The sequence below is a fragment of the Euprymna scolopes genome, unplaced genomic scaffold, assembly GCF_053919585.1.
Source record: "Euprymna scolopes isolate OS-2025 unplaced genomic scaffold, ASM5391958v1 sca29, whole genome shotgun sequence".
In the NCBI taxonomy this organism is placed as follows: Eukaryota; Metazoa; Mollusca; class Cephalopoda; order Sepiida; family Sepiolidae; genus Euprymna; species Euprymna scolopes.
In genome coordinates, this window is record NW_027633313.1 from 55938 (window position 1) to 73723 (window position 17786).

At 33.4% G+C, this 17786-nt stretch overlaps 1 long non-coding RNA gene across 1 annotated transcript; it reads right to left on the reverse strand.

Moving 5' to 3' along the window:
- Positions 1-1000: 1000 nt before the first annotated feature.
- Positions 1001-17471, reverse strand: LOC145274229 (uncharacterized). The gene is made up of 2 exons (XR_013866609.1): positions 16782-17471; positions 1001-5951 (listed from the first exon to the last, which is right to left on the reverse strand). It is a non-coding gene; the product is annotated as an uncharacterized LOC145274229 (long non-coding RNA).
- Positions 17472-17786: the final 315 nt, after the last annotated feature.

Sequence of the window (17786 nt, forward strand, 5' to 3'; positions counted from 1 at the left end):
TGCTGTGGTCTAATTTTTCATATAAGTAGAACAATGAAAATTGTCACAGTTATTAGTTTGTTTTCTAGATAAGAACATCATAGTTACACATTTCTTGCATCTTTTAAATCACAATTCAAGCTTCATCATCTGGCAAAGGCGTTCCTTTCAAAAACAATTTTCAGGCTTCAAAATGTGAACATCAGATGGTGCAAGGTGAGGCAAAGTGTATGGCAGAGGATTTCATAGACATCTGCACTTCTGATCTCGAACAATGTGTGTTGTGGATTGGAGTCATATCTTGCAGGGGAGATATTTCCTGATCTGGCCCTGGCTCTAGATTTTGATAGCTTTTATATATTTTCTGAAAATTGAAGCGTAATAAGCTCCTGTAAATTGTGGATACCAGTTTCTTCAGTATGGTAATCCATGCGGTTTTGCTTTTGGAAAATTGTCAGCAACCTATGAATCCATCAGATAATTTCCACATACTCTGCACTAGTCATGCGTTTTTTGCGATCTGACAGATAGTCAAGCATGGATATTCAAAAAAGGTTCACAATGGCTAACAGTTGTCTCATTAATAATAGATGGAAGGCAATAAGACCAAGGTGATGCTGTTACAAATTTCATGGCATATTGATATTCACAATGTGAAAGATTTACAAGAATATGATGTGACATCGTTTCTTTTAATTTCATAAAGTTTTCTATAGTGTGTCCTGCGGTGTGCCTGATTGCAAGAAGAGAACTGATCACTGCATGACACTTGACATGCTCCATTTCACACTTAATTTCAAACACTTGTAAATCAGGAACAACTAGTTCAAGTTGTAGTTTGCCATATGTGACAAAGTACAACTCTGAACAGAGATATAGATCATTGCATATGCAACATTTCTACTAGATCAAACAGAAGTGAGTCAGGGGCATTACTTATTGAACGCTTCTCGTATTTAAAAATCTAACAATGATAAAAGGTTAAAACATGAATTAGATATTTAAACATGAAAACTTGATATAAAATAGACGTTTTATTGAAATATATTAAATTTAAAAATAAAAGTAAAAAACTGTTAAGACATGACCTCAGTTCTTTTAGGTGGTTTTACATGAGAATAAAAACTTTGTTTTTAAAAGAAAATTATCAACATAATCAAAGTATCATATTCGTTTCTCATGTTTTTGCCTGAGAGAATAACACATTTTTAAACACAAGGATACAAACGCAAAAAACAAGAATATGGTTTTTAACTTTTTCAACATTTTATCATTTTAGTTCTTACTGTGGATGGGCGTGTAAGAAGAAAGCATGCTACATACGTAGTCGTGTGCAACTCAACTTGAAAGAGTGTTGAGTTTTATAGTTGGAAGTTTGGAAACAAGTGTCGAGTTTTGGAATTGGAAGTTTTGATAACAAATTGTCGAATTTACCTGATACATAGTCAGTTTACCCATGCACTTTAGTTAGTCTGAAGAGATCCGTCTGGAACTTACACATAATTTAATTAGAATATATAGATATGTATAGACAATTATTATCCATGTTATCGCTTCATTGCAAACGTTTGCTTTTCTAGAAATTGTGTGTAAATATTCCTTAGGATTTGTAATTAAACCAGTTGGTATATGTCATACACTTTTCCCCTTCCTTTCAATTTTCATCAGTCGAAGGTCTCAGAAATCAATGGGCTCCCTACATAGGTCTCACATTTAAATCTGTATGAAATGCATAGATATTGAATGTTCTATTAAAGTTCTTTTGTTTTTCGTATGTTTTTTGCATATGACACAACAAATGTTCCTTCTATGCAAAGAATCATATACGTCAAAGGAATGTGGTTTGGCTAATTTTAATTTTAATTTTTTGTTTAAGCTAGTGATGGCGCACCCTACCGGATGCCAGGCATTGACCCTTTATCTCATACATTTCTAACAAACAATCATTTTAAGATTCTAACTCTGTTTTTGAGCAATTGTTTGAATCTCTCTTCCACTTCTGGAACTTACACGTGATTTTCTTTTAGAAAATATAGATATTTATAGACAGTAATTATTCCTGTTATCGCTTCATTGCAAAAGTTTAGTTATCTAAGAATTTCGTGCAAATAGATTTTTTATTAAACCAGTTAGTATATTTCATACATCTTTCCTCTTTTCTTTCATTTTTATCAATCGAAGTTCTCAGAAATCAATGGCGCCCTACGTGAGGCTTACACTTAAACTCTATATGAAATACATAAATATTTGAACGTTCTAATAAAATTCTTTTGTATTTTGTATGTTTTTGCATAGGACACAACAAATGTGACTTCTATGCAAAGAACCACATATGTCAAAGGAATGTGATTTGTCTGTTTTTTAATTTAATTATTTTGTTTAAGCTGGTGATGGCGCATCCTACCTGATGCTAGGCAGTCACCCTTTATCTCATACATTTCCACCGGACAATCATTTTAAGATTCTAATGTTCCTTTTTGATCAATTGTTTGAATCTCTCTTGCACTTGGTTCACCAGGTATATTTGCCAGGTAGTTTCTTAAATTCTTTTTTCTAATTTCAGTTGCTCCTATAATTACTGTGGATGGGCGTGTAAGAAGAAAGCATGTTATATACTCAACTTGAAAGAGTGTTGAGTTTATGAGTTTGTAGTTTGGAAACAAGGGTCGAGTTTCATATAATTATGTCAAAGCACGTAGCTTTAAGAATCATAGAGAGTCATAGCGGACAGTGTATGATATGTTCAACTGCTGTTCACATGACTTGCTGATATTTTTTACTCTCACTCTTTTTTTAACATAGTATTATTGAAGGCATTAACTTCTAAGGTTGTGACTTTCTACTTATTGTCTCATATAATCATGTCAGGTTTAACAGTTCGTTTCAAGGCATGTAGTTTTAGGAATCATAGAGAGTCATAGCGGATGGTGTATAACATGTCCAAGTGCTGTTCCTATGACTTGCTGCAGCAGTCAAAATTCAACATGTTATAGATTGTCATGTGAACATATTTACACATTCCATTTTATTCCATTGTATAGTAGCCATCCTCTTGAAGAACCTAAAAGCTCGATATCAAATGGCTTAGCCTCACTATTTCTGTGTATTTCAAACTGATATAATCCTTAAAACTTAAACGATCCTGCGTGAATGAATCCAGAAAGTACTTGTCACAATATTGTTTTGTCCATTTTCCCAATTTTCTGTAATGGAAGTTCTGGAGTATTTTTAACAACTCCTTTGGGTGATTTCTGTAGCAGACTTGTTTCCTAATTCGGTCATATTTGTAAAACAGTCTTGATTAAAATAGTTGGCAACTTGCGTGATAGAGGTTGTTCTTCTGGCTCGTTTCATGAGGTTGCAATACAATGTTGAGATATGGATATTGGAAGATTATCAGATACTGTTTCTTGTATGTGTTTTCACATAATGCATCAAATCTCACATCTGTGCAAAAATTTGTAATTTTCTTATCTTTTTAGCATCCAGGCTATAACTTTTACCTCCCTTCAAAAGAAGAACCATATACTTAACAATAATGTGTTTTTCTGTCTTAATTTTCTTATTATTTTGTTTTTGCTGGGGATGGAGCATTCTACTGAATGCCAAACATTCTCCCATTAATTTATATGCTCCAACCGAAACATCCCTTTAAGATTCTAACCGTCGCTTCAAGTGCGATTGTTTGAATTAATTTTCCACTTGGTTCACTGATTATATTCGTCAGATAGTTTTTGAAAGGTTTTCCATTAGCCTGCTTAATCCCATAATGAGGTATGATTGCTACATTCGTAAGACTCCAGTTGCTTTTTATGTCGTACATAAGTCATTGGTATTTTGTTATTTTCTCACTCTCTACTCTGTTAATTCCATATTCTCCTTCTTGTCCCATATCACTATGTCTGGCTTAATAATCACATTTTCTAGTTATATAGCTGTAGGAATTTCTTAGTCATAGTGGTTAGTGTATGACTCATTTCCAACTGTTCTTTGTGGTACATGTTCCAAGATTTCCTAATACACTGGATTTTCAGGCTTTTAGTTTTTCTAGTGGAGATATTTTTGTCCAGGATGTGTTGTCATATGACTCAACAAAGTTGACTTATGTACAAAAGAAGAACCACATACTTCACAAGAATGAAGTTTATCTCCCGTATGTCTTTTAATATGATACACAAACTGTGACTTCTGTACAAAAGAAGAACCACATACTTCACAAGAATGCGGTTTCTCTCCTGTATGTGTTTTCATATGATCAAACAGAGTGTACTTCTGTGCAAAAGAAGAACCACATACTTCACAAGAATGTGGTTTCTTTCCCGTATGTGTTTTCATATGAGTCAACAAATTTGACTTCTGTGCAAAAGAAGAACCACATACTTCACAAGAATGTGGTTTCTCTCCCGTATGTTTTGTCATATGACTCAATAAATTTGACTTCTGTGCAAAAGAAGAACGACATACTTCACAAGAATATGGTTTCTGCCCCGTATGTGTTTTCATATGAGTCAACAAATTTGACTTCTGTGCAAAGGAAGAACCACATACTTCACAAGAATGTGGTTTCTCTCCTGTATGTGTTTTCATATGATCTAACAAATTTGACTTCTCTGCAAAAGAAGAACCACATACTTCACAAGAGTGTGGTTTCTCTCCCGTGTGTCTTTTAATATGACGCAACAAATGTGACTTCTGTGCAAAAGAAGAACCACATACGTCACAAAAATGTGGTTTCTCTCCCATATGTGTTTTCATATGAGTCAATAAATTTGACTTCTGTGAAAAAAATGAACCACATACGTCACAAGAATGTGGTTTCTCTCCTGTATGTGTTTTCATATGAGTCAACAAATTTGACTTCTGTGCAAAAGAAGAACCACATACTTCACAAGAATGTGGTTTCTCTCCCATATGTGTTTTCATGTGACGCACCAAGCTTGACGTATATGCAAAAGAAGAACCACATACTTCACAAGAATGTGATTTCCCTCCCGTATGTGTTTTCATATGGTTCAACAAAGTTGACATTTCTACAAAAGAAGAACCACATACTTTACAAAAATGTGGTTTCTGTCCTGTATGTGTTTTAATATGAGTCAATAAATTTGACTTCTGTGCAAAAGAAGAACCACATTTGTCACAAGAATGTGGTTTCTCTCCTGTATGTGTTTTCATATGAGTCAACAAATTTGACTTCTGTGCAAAAGAAGAACTACATACTTCACAATAATGTGGTTTCTCTCCTGTATGTGTTTTCATATGACGCAACAAGCTTGACGTATATGCAAAAGCTGAACCACATACCTTACAAGAATGTGGTTTCTCTCCCGTATGTGTTGTCATATGACTCAACAAATTTGACTGCCTTGCAAAAGAAGAACGACATACTTCACATTAATATCGTTTCTGCTCTGTATGTGTTTTCATATGAGTCAACAAATGTGACTTCCGTGCAAAAGAAGAACCACATTTGTCACAAGAATGTGGTTTCTCTCCCGTGTGGGTGTTCATATGACGCAACAACTGTGACTTATATGCAAAGAAAGAACCACACACCTCACAAGAATGTTGTTTCTCTTCTGTATGTGTTTTAATATGATCCAACAAATGTGACTTCTCCACAAAAGAAGACCCACATACTTCACAAGAAGTTGACTTATGTGCAAAAGAGGAACCACATACTTCACAGGAATGTGGTTTCTCTCCTGTGTGTCTTGTCATATGACTCAACAAAGTTGACTTATGTGCAAAAGAGGGACCCCATACTTCACATGAATGTGGTTTATCAACCATGTTAGATATATTCCACAAAACGTGTATCTAATGTAGTGTATGATGATAACAAGGCTTGTATATTTTAACTTTAGAAAATGCATATGAATATATTTATAATTTTTTTAAACCTTTTAAAATCACCAATAAAGAAAGCTACTTCTTAGCCATTAATTACTTTCTTTTCCTTGCTGCAAATTCTGAAAATATAAAATAAATTAAAAGAATAATATTTCATGTAGTTGACTTGAATTTTTTTGTTTATTTTTATTAAAAATTTCCAAAACATCTATTATTAATGAAATTCAAAAAAGAAAATTAGTATAGTTTTATGCAATACTGGTCAGTCAACAAAATTAATGTTTCTCATATTTAACATTTAATTAAAAAATCTTTACGTTTCTTCATTTTCGAGATGAGGATTGATTACTCATATTATTCAAATTTTTCTATGTTACTGCCGATCTTATTCAGGTGTATTTTGTCATAATGTTACTGCCGATCTTATTCAGGTGTATTTTGTCATAATGACATAAAAAAGTTTTCTATGTTACTGCCGATCTTATTCAGGTGTATTTTGTCACAATGACATAAAAAAGTTTTCTATGTTACTGCCGATCTTATTCAGGTGCATTTTGTCATAATGGCATAAAAAAGTTCGCACTTATCGTTTTTTCAAAAGCTGCAAATGTAAGCTAAATTGAATGTAACAGTTAAAAAATATATATCTCATTTGTGTCATTTTTTATTCCTCTATAATTTTACCTGTTCACATTTGACTTTTAATTGAAGTATCCTAGTGTCCCGTCAATTCACAAAACTTCAAATTGAGAAGGCATAAAGAAACTGCACTATGGAAAAATGTAATTTAATTTAGAATATTACTGTAACACAAATACAATAGGAACCAAATGAACTAGTAAATATTTAGTAATATACCCTTTCTGCAATTTGACAGCCTGCAATCTTTTGCCATTCCTTGAATTAGTCTTCAGTAATACTCCGGTGAAAGGGGTATAATATTTCTCTTTCATTTTTGTCGAAAATTCAAACCGATTTGAAATTTTATCATTATGTAGCTGTAGCTTGATATAATGTCATACGTTTTTGATAGGATTGATGTCTGGAGATTGTGCAGGCCAATTCAAAAATGGAATACCATGCCCTTCAAGTAACCTCTTGACACTGTCAGTTGCGTAAAGGGGAGCATTAACCTACATAAAGATGGGATTATCATCTAAATTCCGGCCAAAGTAGGGTGGAAAATGCCAAGTCAACATATTAATGTACTTGCTCGAAGTAATTCGACCATGCTAGTGAACTATAGGCAATAATAATACGCCCCATTGCTAAAAATCACTTTTGATTAATATGAAGAGTCATGATCTTCAATGCATCTGACAGAGCCTAGAAGGAACGTTCTGTTCTTTATAATAATCATTGGCTTGTGTACTGCAAGAGACTCATGAATTAGATTACACTGTTGTTGGATTTGGGAAACGGTTTCAAATCTGTTTCTGACGCTACGGATCTAGATAGCATTGTCTTCCTGTAAGAAGTAACCCCATGACGACCACATATAGTAACATCATAAACAATGTCAATTTTGGTACTTTTGCACAGTCACTCCTACTGTTATCGAATCACATTTCAATCTATGGCCAATTTCTCGATTAGATATACCAGAAAGGTGAAGATAAGTGAGCTCCTGACAGTCACTAAGAAGAAATCGAGGCATATGGACTCGATGTTACATTGTCTAACCTGGAATGACAACAGTTATGATTAGAGATGTTTTGTTGCCTAAAAGGTGATATTTTAAGCTGGTTTAAAGCTTATTTGTTTTCTTAAGAAATTAATTACTTTTCACTGTTTTTCTCAATCTATATTTACTTCATCCTATAAGGGTCAATGGTTTCCTTTTTCCATCAATCTTTCCACATATTACAGCTTTTCATTGTTTTTCTAACCTTAGTGTTAGTGAATGACATGGCTCACATTTGTATGATGTTCCACATCTACATGGAATATCTTAGTCATGATTTTTCCATAAGCGACTGTACATGCACATGTTCCTGGAGAGTCGAATCACCCTTGAATACTCTCGTGCATACCTCTCTAGTGGTTTCTCTTAAATTTTCCCCTTATTTTGATATGTATTGTTATCAGAACATATTGCTTTTGCTCGGTGTTGTAGGCAACAAACTATTACATTGTTTAGATTATATAGATTGTAAGAATTGACTGGCTACATATTTAAAGATATTAAGAAATATTTGGGGTGTTATGAAAGTCTTTTAATGATGTTAACCCCACGTGGCATCGTATGACTTGGAAAGTAAAAGAGACAAGAATTTAATTCCTTGTAATACGAGGGGTGTACAATAAGTAATACACCTGACCCACGTCCAGTTGTCTGATCTAGCTGAAATTTTGCATGTGCAATGATTTATATCTCTACGCGTTATGTGGCAAATTACAGCTCTGGACTAATTGTGGTTTCTGTTTTACAAGTGTTTGAACTGAGTCAGTTGTGAAATGGAGCCTGTTAAATGTCAAGCAGTGATCCGTTTTTTGTATTTGAAAGGACGCACACCACAGGAGACTTTTGATGAAATGAAAGAAACTTATGGTGATAATGCCCCATCTTATGACCTTATAAAACGCTGGCATTGTGAATTCAAACATGTTCGGAAGTCTGTGGAAACAGCTCCCAGACCTGATCGCCCCCTTCTGCTATTGATGAGGCATCTGTCCGTCAAGTTGAGGCTGCCATTTTGGAAGATCGGCACATTACTATTCGCCAAATAACCCAAGATGTCAAGATTAGTACAGGATCTGTGGAAACTATCATTCATGACCATTTGCATATGCATAAGGTGTCTGCCAGATGGATTCCCAGGTTGCTCACACCATTTCAGAAGCAAGAACGCGTCGAGTGCTCGAGGATGAATTTGAAGATGTGCCAAAGTTTTTCAAAAGACTGATTACACAGGATGAAACCTGGGTTTATCACTATGATCCAGAGTCCAAAGCCCAGTCAATGCAATGGAAGCACTTGGACTCACCACTTCCAAAGAAGGCAAGCGTGCAGCCCTCCGCTGGCAAGGTCATGCCCATAGTCTTCAAATGCATGCATGACAGCTGGTAGCAAATGCATAGGACGATGAGGTTAGTTTGTCATAATTGATATTGTCAGTGGTTTAAGGTCAACTACTTGGAAGACACAGCTGTCGAGGGTGAGCTCAAAAAGCAGGTCGTATATATAGTCAATGACAGCAGAACATACATTTCATTTGCTGAAGGTTTTCACCAGTTATTCAAACAAATATTAAGGGAACCTGAACGAACTGTAAACATATGACAAAGAAGGGTCCTGTGAAGTTGAGGAAAACAAAAACTAAAGCAATATCTGACATTCCATTTTTTAACCCTCCTGTTTCTGCTCGAAAGCAACAAATATATATGCATATATCTGATGTGCATAATATCATAAAAATCAGATATATATGCTCAAAATTTTCTAAGCTAAAGTTTTTCTCTCTTTCGTGTTTATTAACAAAAAAAAATGTTGAGTTGTTTTATTTTCTTGTTCTTTCGTCAGTAGCATACTATTGCTATAATAAAGCAGCAGCTATTTTCAAATTTTGCGCAGGGACTGACTTCAGAATTGAAAACAGCAGTAGGGTACGTTAAAATGGATAAAGGACTATATGCAAAAGATAGATTAGCAGAAGGCGCTTAAAGTGGGATAGACTGGAGAAGCAGACAAGTCAGGAAACAGGTACTGGGATTTTTCTAGAGGGTTTAAGGGATAGGAGAGTGAAGATGGTTGTGATGAGACACAAGCCACAAGATATTCAAGTGGATTATCAGAAAGCTATAGCAGAAGTTAAATGGAAAATCTGGCTTGACGCAAACTAGGAGTATGAAGACAAGTCCATGGAGGTTTGTCATACGAGATGGTAGATTCTAGTTGAGGCTATGAGTTTAACTAATCGCTCAACATATGTCGACAGACATAAAAGAGGAAACAAAGTAGAGAGAAAAGGACTGGGATTTAAAACGTAAGTAAAAAAAAATCTAGGTAGATAATTAGGTGTTACTGAACAATGGCGTACAAATGCACATAGAACTGATTAGAATTGAGGGTAAAAAATTATAGAGGAACAGAAGTGTCAGTAATAAATATGTGATACTAAACCATTAGTGTCAGTAATAAATATGTGATACTAAACCATTAGTGTCAGTAATAAATATGTGATACTAAACCATTAGTGTCAGTAATAAATATGTGATACTAAACCATTAGTGTCAGTAATAAATATGTGATACTAAACCATTAGTGGCTTAAGAATAATGAGGTGAGGATGTATTTCGGTTTAGGAGTGATAAGAATACTTGACGAGTATATAGCTCTGGAAGATGATATCCATATTTAATCAATAGTTAGGTCAGCACAGAAAATTATTTTAAAACACCAGCATCTGCAGACATGCATGATTTTTATGGGTTTAGAAATTGTTGTAAGTTGTAAGTTTCTATTGCTTATAATGAACAATACCAATCAATCACCTTGAGAACAGGTTGGCAAATAGCTAAGTTGCTTTTAACATTACTGTGATTATTATGATTGATGAACAAAAGAATTAAATTCTCGGGAGGGTAGACAGTCAGCTTAAAAATGGAGCTCGCAGATATTGTTATACTGGCTTATCCCAATCCTGAGAAAGACTTCAGACTGTACACAGATCAGAGGGAGCATAGAGGTTGAAAAACCAACTTGTTCTTATTCCATAAACTTAGTGATATGCAGACAAGATGGTCGACTATAGAAAAAGAAGCATACACGATACACTTAATAATTACACGATACACTATGTCCTTAATAAGTTGAATAAATATTTTCATAGTATGAAGGTCACTATCTATACAAATCACATACCTCTAGAATATTTATTCAATATTGATATTAAACTCGCCTATAGGACAATACAGAGGTGGGCTTTGAAGGAGAAGAAAATGTTTGTGTGGATCTTTTGTTATGCACCGTTGATTTGAGCAGAGACAACGATGTGCCTTAGTAGAAATTACTTGGTAGGTGGGATAAACTCAGATCATTTTGACTCAATAAAGCTTGCATCATATAAAAAGGTTTACGGGTCATCAGTATCGTACAAACATCATTATTAAGTTTATTCTTCAAGAGGAAGAAACGGAAATTTTTGAAGAAGAAAAATGTTTGTGTGGATCTTTTGTTATACACCGTTGATTTGAGCAGAGACATGATGTTCCCTATTAGAAATAGATCGTAGGAATTACTCGGTAAATCAGAACGTTAAATGCTCATTAGTATCGCATATACATCATACGTTATTGGGTTTTGCTTTAGAGAACAAGAGGCAAGTAAGGAAATTTATAGATTTAAAGATGCAGATGAAGAATGATAAATTGTCTAAAATGAAACAAAAACGTTTATGGTGATGAACGAGATAATGTATTACTTATTGCAACCCGATGACAAACAATTGTGAAGGTTATATGTACCACAGCATATGGTCACTATATATATATATATATATATATATATATATATATATATATATATATATACACATATAATTTACATTATATGAGTAAAAATATTTCTGACAATGTTTATTAAGGAGGTGAATGAATACGTAAGCAAATGTATTCCATGCCAAACTTGCAATAACCTTGAATGCAGTAGTACAATCCGCTTTATTTTCCTTTCGCAAAACTGGCATTGGATATTTCTTCTCCCTACCTTACAGTTTCGCGTAACGAGTACATAGTGATGTTCATCGATATGTATAGTGGTTGTTTGGAGATTTTTACAATCTCTTGCAATGATGCTAAAACAGTGGCTCATCTGCTGTTGGATGAAATTTTCCCCAGATTCGGGGCGCCACTCCAGTTGTTAACAGACAATGGGTCCAAAAATGTAAACAAAGTGATGAAGATAGCATTGTAGGACCTCAACATTCATCATGTGAGCACATCATTTTATCACCCCAAACTAACGGCAAAGTAGAACGTTTTAGTGAAAAGTTGGGAGCAATAAACTCTCATGGGATATATACATAAAGCAAATGTTGGCGGCTGTCAGATTCAATGTGAGTGAAATTACGAACTTCTCACCAGAATCAATAGATATATGATCTTGATATTACATAATAGATTAATGCCTTGTAAAGTATACTAGGGTGATGAGCAACACGTGATCGCTCTACAAGAGATAAATTAATCTTTATATTGGTAAGGAACAACATTATGAACGCCAAGAAAAACTGATAGAGAATTCAAATGCGAAAACAAAGTTGATAGATTTTCAGATTGGAGAAAAGTCGGATAGTGATTCATCCATGGAACAAGCTGATAACATTGATGGTTTGGATGAGAGGAGATTCATGACATGTAGTTTGGATGCGAGTTATCCCCTATTTGCATCACTTGCAGATGCCAAAGACAAAATTAGGATTTGTTCAGAAAGTGCTAAAGTAGGTTCGAAGTTTAGAGTTGGGGAAGAGGAACAAGTGAGAGAAAATAGTTTAGTTTGGGTAAGGTCTATATTCTGTTTTTAAAAGACTATTCCTTTTCAGGGTTCATTTCATTCAGGATACTTTTGGAGGTGATTACAGCTAACGGCTTCGACAGAGTATGCAAAGAGTTAAGAATGAGTAAAAAAAAGACTATAAATTTTATTATTAACTTGAGCAGTATGCACACATGGTAGTCATCCAGTGTCATTTACCAATGTTAATTTTAAATTACCGTGTGGTTACCATCAGATGGTTTCCACCATGCATCAGGTGTTCCCAATATTAAGACATTTAACACAAGAAAAACAAAACATATTATTCATGATCAATGGGTCAGGTTGTCAGAATTGAGATTTTCAGTGGTGAAAGCTCAACTATTTGATATACAGAGGAAAAAAGCAGAAGAAAAGAGAAGCTTACGGTCAGCTCAAAATCACAATCATACATGTGTGGCTTCATCCATCCACCTTCCAATCCACACTCTCTTTCTTTAGCATATGAGGGAGTAAAGAAACAGAAAATAAGTTTTAATATTTTTATATAAAAACGAAATGTACAATTTTTTTCTGGTTGATGAAAAATATACTGTGCAACATATGTTTCACTTGGTAGCAATGTATGAAAATGATAAGGGTTTACTGTTTCCCTCTAGCACACTCATTCATACGAGCTGACCTGAGTGCTATTGAGTTGGCTAAGAATATCAATAGAATATCACATAGAAAATAGGCCCATTTTAACAATGATTATATCACGCTAGGACTGACCACCAATACATATAATGGGTGTCAATTTTAAAGTTTTGTAAAAGTAGTCATATATTTTAATTAGAACCGAAGAGAATTTGTCAATTTTGATTTTTGATTGCATATTCTTAATTTTCTCTCCTTCTCTTGTTCTTCTTTTTTGAAGAAAGCTACTTAACCTATGCATAAAGTTGGCTGTTAACAGATGGAGGAAAGACAAATATTTTTTGTTAGTTTCTCATGATTTGAGGGGAATTTTGTTTTGTTGGAAGGAAACCAGATACAATTTTGATTATTTTGCACATGTCAGAAAAATGATCAGTTTCTTCTCATGCTAATCTGAGAAATGATGTCTTTTTTAGTACATTTTTCATAAATAGAAACAGTCTGCATTGCACAAGTGAGTGTCAACCAGTTTAACCTTTCTTTCTTTCTTTCCTTTTTTTGTTACATGATTAATCCTTTGAAGCACACACACATGCTAGCAAAGTAAGTTACAATTTTCCATACACAAATTCAGAACATCTGTATGTGGAGACTTCAATGTTTACAACGTGGAATGGTTGGCCAACTCAGACAAGACCGATGATGAGGGGAGGTTCTGTCATTATTTCTCCATTGGTTATGATCTCACTCAGATTGTTCACGAACCCAGGAATATATTTGGCTGTGATGATTTTGTCAGAAAATTATCAGCTTCTTGTCATGCTAATCTGAGAGTATGTTTTTTAGTACATTTTTAAAAAAATAGAAACAGTCATCATTGCACAAGTGAGTATCAACCATTTTAGGCTTTCTTTATTTCTTTCCTTTCTTTTCTGTTACATGACCAATCCTTTGAAGCATACAAACATGCTAGCCAAGTAAGTCAGAACATCTACTTATGAATTCCCATTTATAATAACTTCTTTTACATCCATCACAGTTAATATCCCCAAAATACAAAATAATTTAATTTTATATCATGTTACCTTTTCAAAACAGAATTAAAATTAAAGGGTCATATCACAATCAACTAAGTAATTATGGAATCTCTATTATTGAGAGGAAAAACAAACAAAACAAGTTTTCGATATGTAAAAACATACATTTTTTTACACAGTGATCACCACTTATCAAGGCCCAGAAGCCACTCAGGGATAAGGGTTATTGCAAGTACATTACGTTAGTGTGGAGATTTGATGAAGTGTTTACTTAAGGGGGCGGTTCATTAGGAATTTGCTAACGTTGGACTTGAAGACATCCAAGTTGTAGTCCAGTGGGAAGCAGGCAGATGGAACAGAGTTCCACAGGCGTGCAGTTCTAAGAAAGAAGCTTTGTTCATGGAATCCGCGTTTTGATTTAGGCACAGATACAGAGTGGGGGAAATTTTTCACAGTGGATTCAGCTAGACGGGTGTTGTTCGTGAAAGACTGGTGAGGGGAACCAGAGATTGGAGTTCAGACGAGCACCTGCCATGGAAATAATAACAAAACAAGGATAGGCTCGCAACATCTCTTCTGTGGGAGAGAGGTTGCAGGGTAGAGAAAAGGGCATCCCCTACTAAGCCACACAATCTATTTTGTACTCTGTCAAGGCAGGATAGGCTGTTTTTAGCAGTTCCTGCCCAGATATGGCAACAGTATTCCATCCTTGGGCGTACTTGGCTTTTATATGTAAAAAAAACATATTGTGATTTGTTCGTATCATTTGGATTATTTGGACTATTGTTCTCATCTTAAGTGTCATTTTTACAATGTTTGCACAATAAATAACACTCAAGATGAGAACAGTAGTCGTAATAATCTAAATAATACAAAGAATCATTCCTTATCTAAAAAATTCAGAACTGTAATATTGTAATTTGTTTAAAAATCATGGTTATTTTTTAATTTAGTCAAAGTTATTTCTAAGGTTTGTTGAATGTATTTTTTAGAAAAGTTAAAAATACAACACAAGTTCTTTAGTTATCACCATTCTTTAAACAAACGAACAGAAAATTAGATAACTGCATTTCCAAATAAATTAACAGAAAGACTCTTTGGTACACTTACGTGTGTAAACAGTTTCTAATACATCGATCCCTCAGATTGAAACCACTAGATGAGAATACAAACATTTAATTAAAGAAAGGAGAAAACGACTACATATCAAAAAGGCTAAAAAAAAAAAGGGCTAAATTCGCAAAATTGGCTGAACAAGTCGATGTTTCCAAAATGGGGGATCGATTTACTAGAAATTTGCATTAGAAACAGAACACAACTTAAAAATTGTAAATATTGAAATTTCTTTGATAATCTGGTAGATTAGTGACAAGTGCACATGAGCATACCACTTACATGCATGCGCCGAGCATTTTTTTTATACTTGAAACTAGTGAGAATCATTTAAAATTATTAATTTTTTTATTGTAAACTATAAAGAAGTTTTCTGATCAATGTCTAGAATATCTTCCCCCCCCGCAAGTGTTTCACGATTACAACTTTTATAATTTTTCGAGAGTACTGAAAGCGAATATTTGCTTTAACAGCTGTGCAAAGAAATAGTTTTCATGATATGAAAAATGTACTTTTTTTAAATGTGAGGTATCACTTTTCATTATTAATTTAACATAAAATGAGCACCACCTTTATGACAACCTAGTGAGTTGAGCTAAAAGTTTTTTTCTAATTTCATCTTCCAATAAAGCCTGAGGAGATTAAAGAACAGAAAAAAGAGAAAAATTTGTATACAGATACGTGTCATTCCTTATGTTATCAGTGGTGACCACTTCTGTATATGCAAGCATATGCATATTTCTACCGCTAAGTAGTTTTCTGATTATTAAACAGTGTAATTCCTTATGTTATCCATGATGGACAATTCTTTACATTGTATAATATTTGGAAAACGACTTGTTTGTGACAAAGTTTAATGGGATATTCGTTTTCAGCATACAAAAAAACTATAGAAATCGTCATGTGATTGTTACGGTCGAAAGTAAATAACAATTTACCAAAACAACTTTCAGGCAGCTCCCCCCCCCCCCAATTACTACCGTGTGGCCTAAAAGTGGGTTCTCATTTGTTGCTAGTGCACTTATTGACCAGCACTATTTATCAAATATTATATACAAGTTTAATTAAAGTTTTATGATATCTTCTTTATTATTAAATTGCATTAATTCAGAATATGTACAAAACACCCCCTCTCCCCATGTTAAGAATGGCTTTCTAAAACTAACATTATTTCAGCATGGATCAATAAGTGTACTAGTACCGCTCATTTTACATTAAATTTATGTAAAATAGTGATCCCCACTTTTGGAAAAAGTAATTTCTTCATATCATGAAATCTAATTCTTTGCGTCACTTTTGAAGGATATATTCGTTTTCAGCACATAAAAGTTTTCATTGTAAATATATATATATATATATATATATATATATATATATATATATATATATATATATATATATATATATATTGCTTTACGTCAGATTCTAGGCATTGATCGTTATTTTTTTATGTTTAAGTATTGAAAATAAAATAGATTAATGATAATAATCCATTGGGAAAATTGAAAAAAAGATGAAAACAAAAATCATTAAACAATGAAAAACATACAAGATTTATAGCTTTTTTTTTTCCTTTAGTAAACAAAAAACATTAGTTAAAAATATTTTCTTTCGTAAACGATAGAGAAGTTGTTTTGCTTTTTTACATTTAAGTCAATATTGAAAATTCATGTAGTAATACTTACGTTTTTGTTTTATAATCTGCTTTCGATTAACTTTATCTGCTTTTATAAAGAAACGATTTTACAAATGTGATTGACAAGCTAAACTTAACATTCAAGATAACGAACGGAAGAGCAAGTTCGCAGAAAACAAAATTAAAGAGAAAAAAAGAAATTATTTCGAAATAGAGTCGATTTATTTGGTGAATATTACAGATAAAATTATTATCATTTTATTTAACATTTTAATATTTACATGAGAGAGAACAGATTACAGGTTTCACCTTTGTGCAATTTAATGGCGGAACAGATTACAAGTTTCACCTTTATTATTTCTATAATTCGTTGCACGTGCAATTTAATGGCGGAAACTGATAGTTTTTAAAGCCGCCTTTTCGTATTTTTATTATTTATTTATTTATTAGATTCCTGTTTTTTTATTGTGTTTGAAACATTTAAGCTTAAAGTTAATCTGGTGCTTGTGCTGTTTACTAAACACATTAAAAATAAAGATATTGAAAAAGAACCACAGTTAATATCTATACGGAAAAAAATACACGTGAAATGTTTTTACGGCGTCGTTAGAAACTAAAACTTAACTTGAAAGTATTAGTTTTTTTTTTGTTTTTTTTACTATTTCAGAGAAAATTAGTAAAGTAAAGTCTTAAAATAGTGATTAAAAAAATAAACCTTGTTTGTGCAAAAAAAAAAAAAAATTAATTAGACCCCCTCCCCTCGCCCAAGCCAGTACAATCAATTAACACATGTAGGTGTGTCAGACACTTCGTGAAAAATATTGAATAATTCCACCCCCCCGTCTTTCCAAGCTTATAACTACTCGAAAAATGTAATTCAAACCCTAATTTTTTTTTCAATTAAAGGAGCAAGGACCAAGGTTTCATTTAAAACAAACAAACAAAAAAAAATAACGTGGTTTTAAAGAAAAAAGGGTTTGAACTTCGGATTTACAGGTAAATTTCTAAAAAAACACTACTTTTTTTTGTTTTAAATTTGAATATATTATTTAAT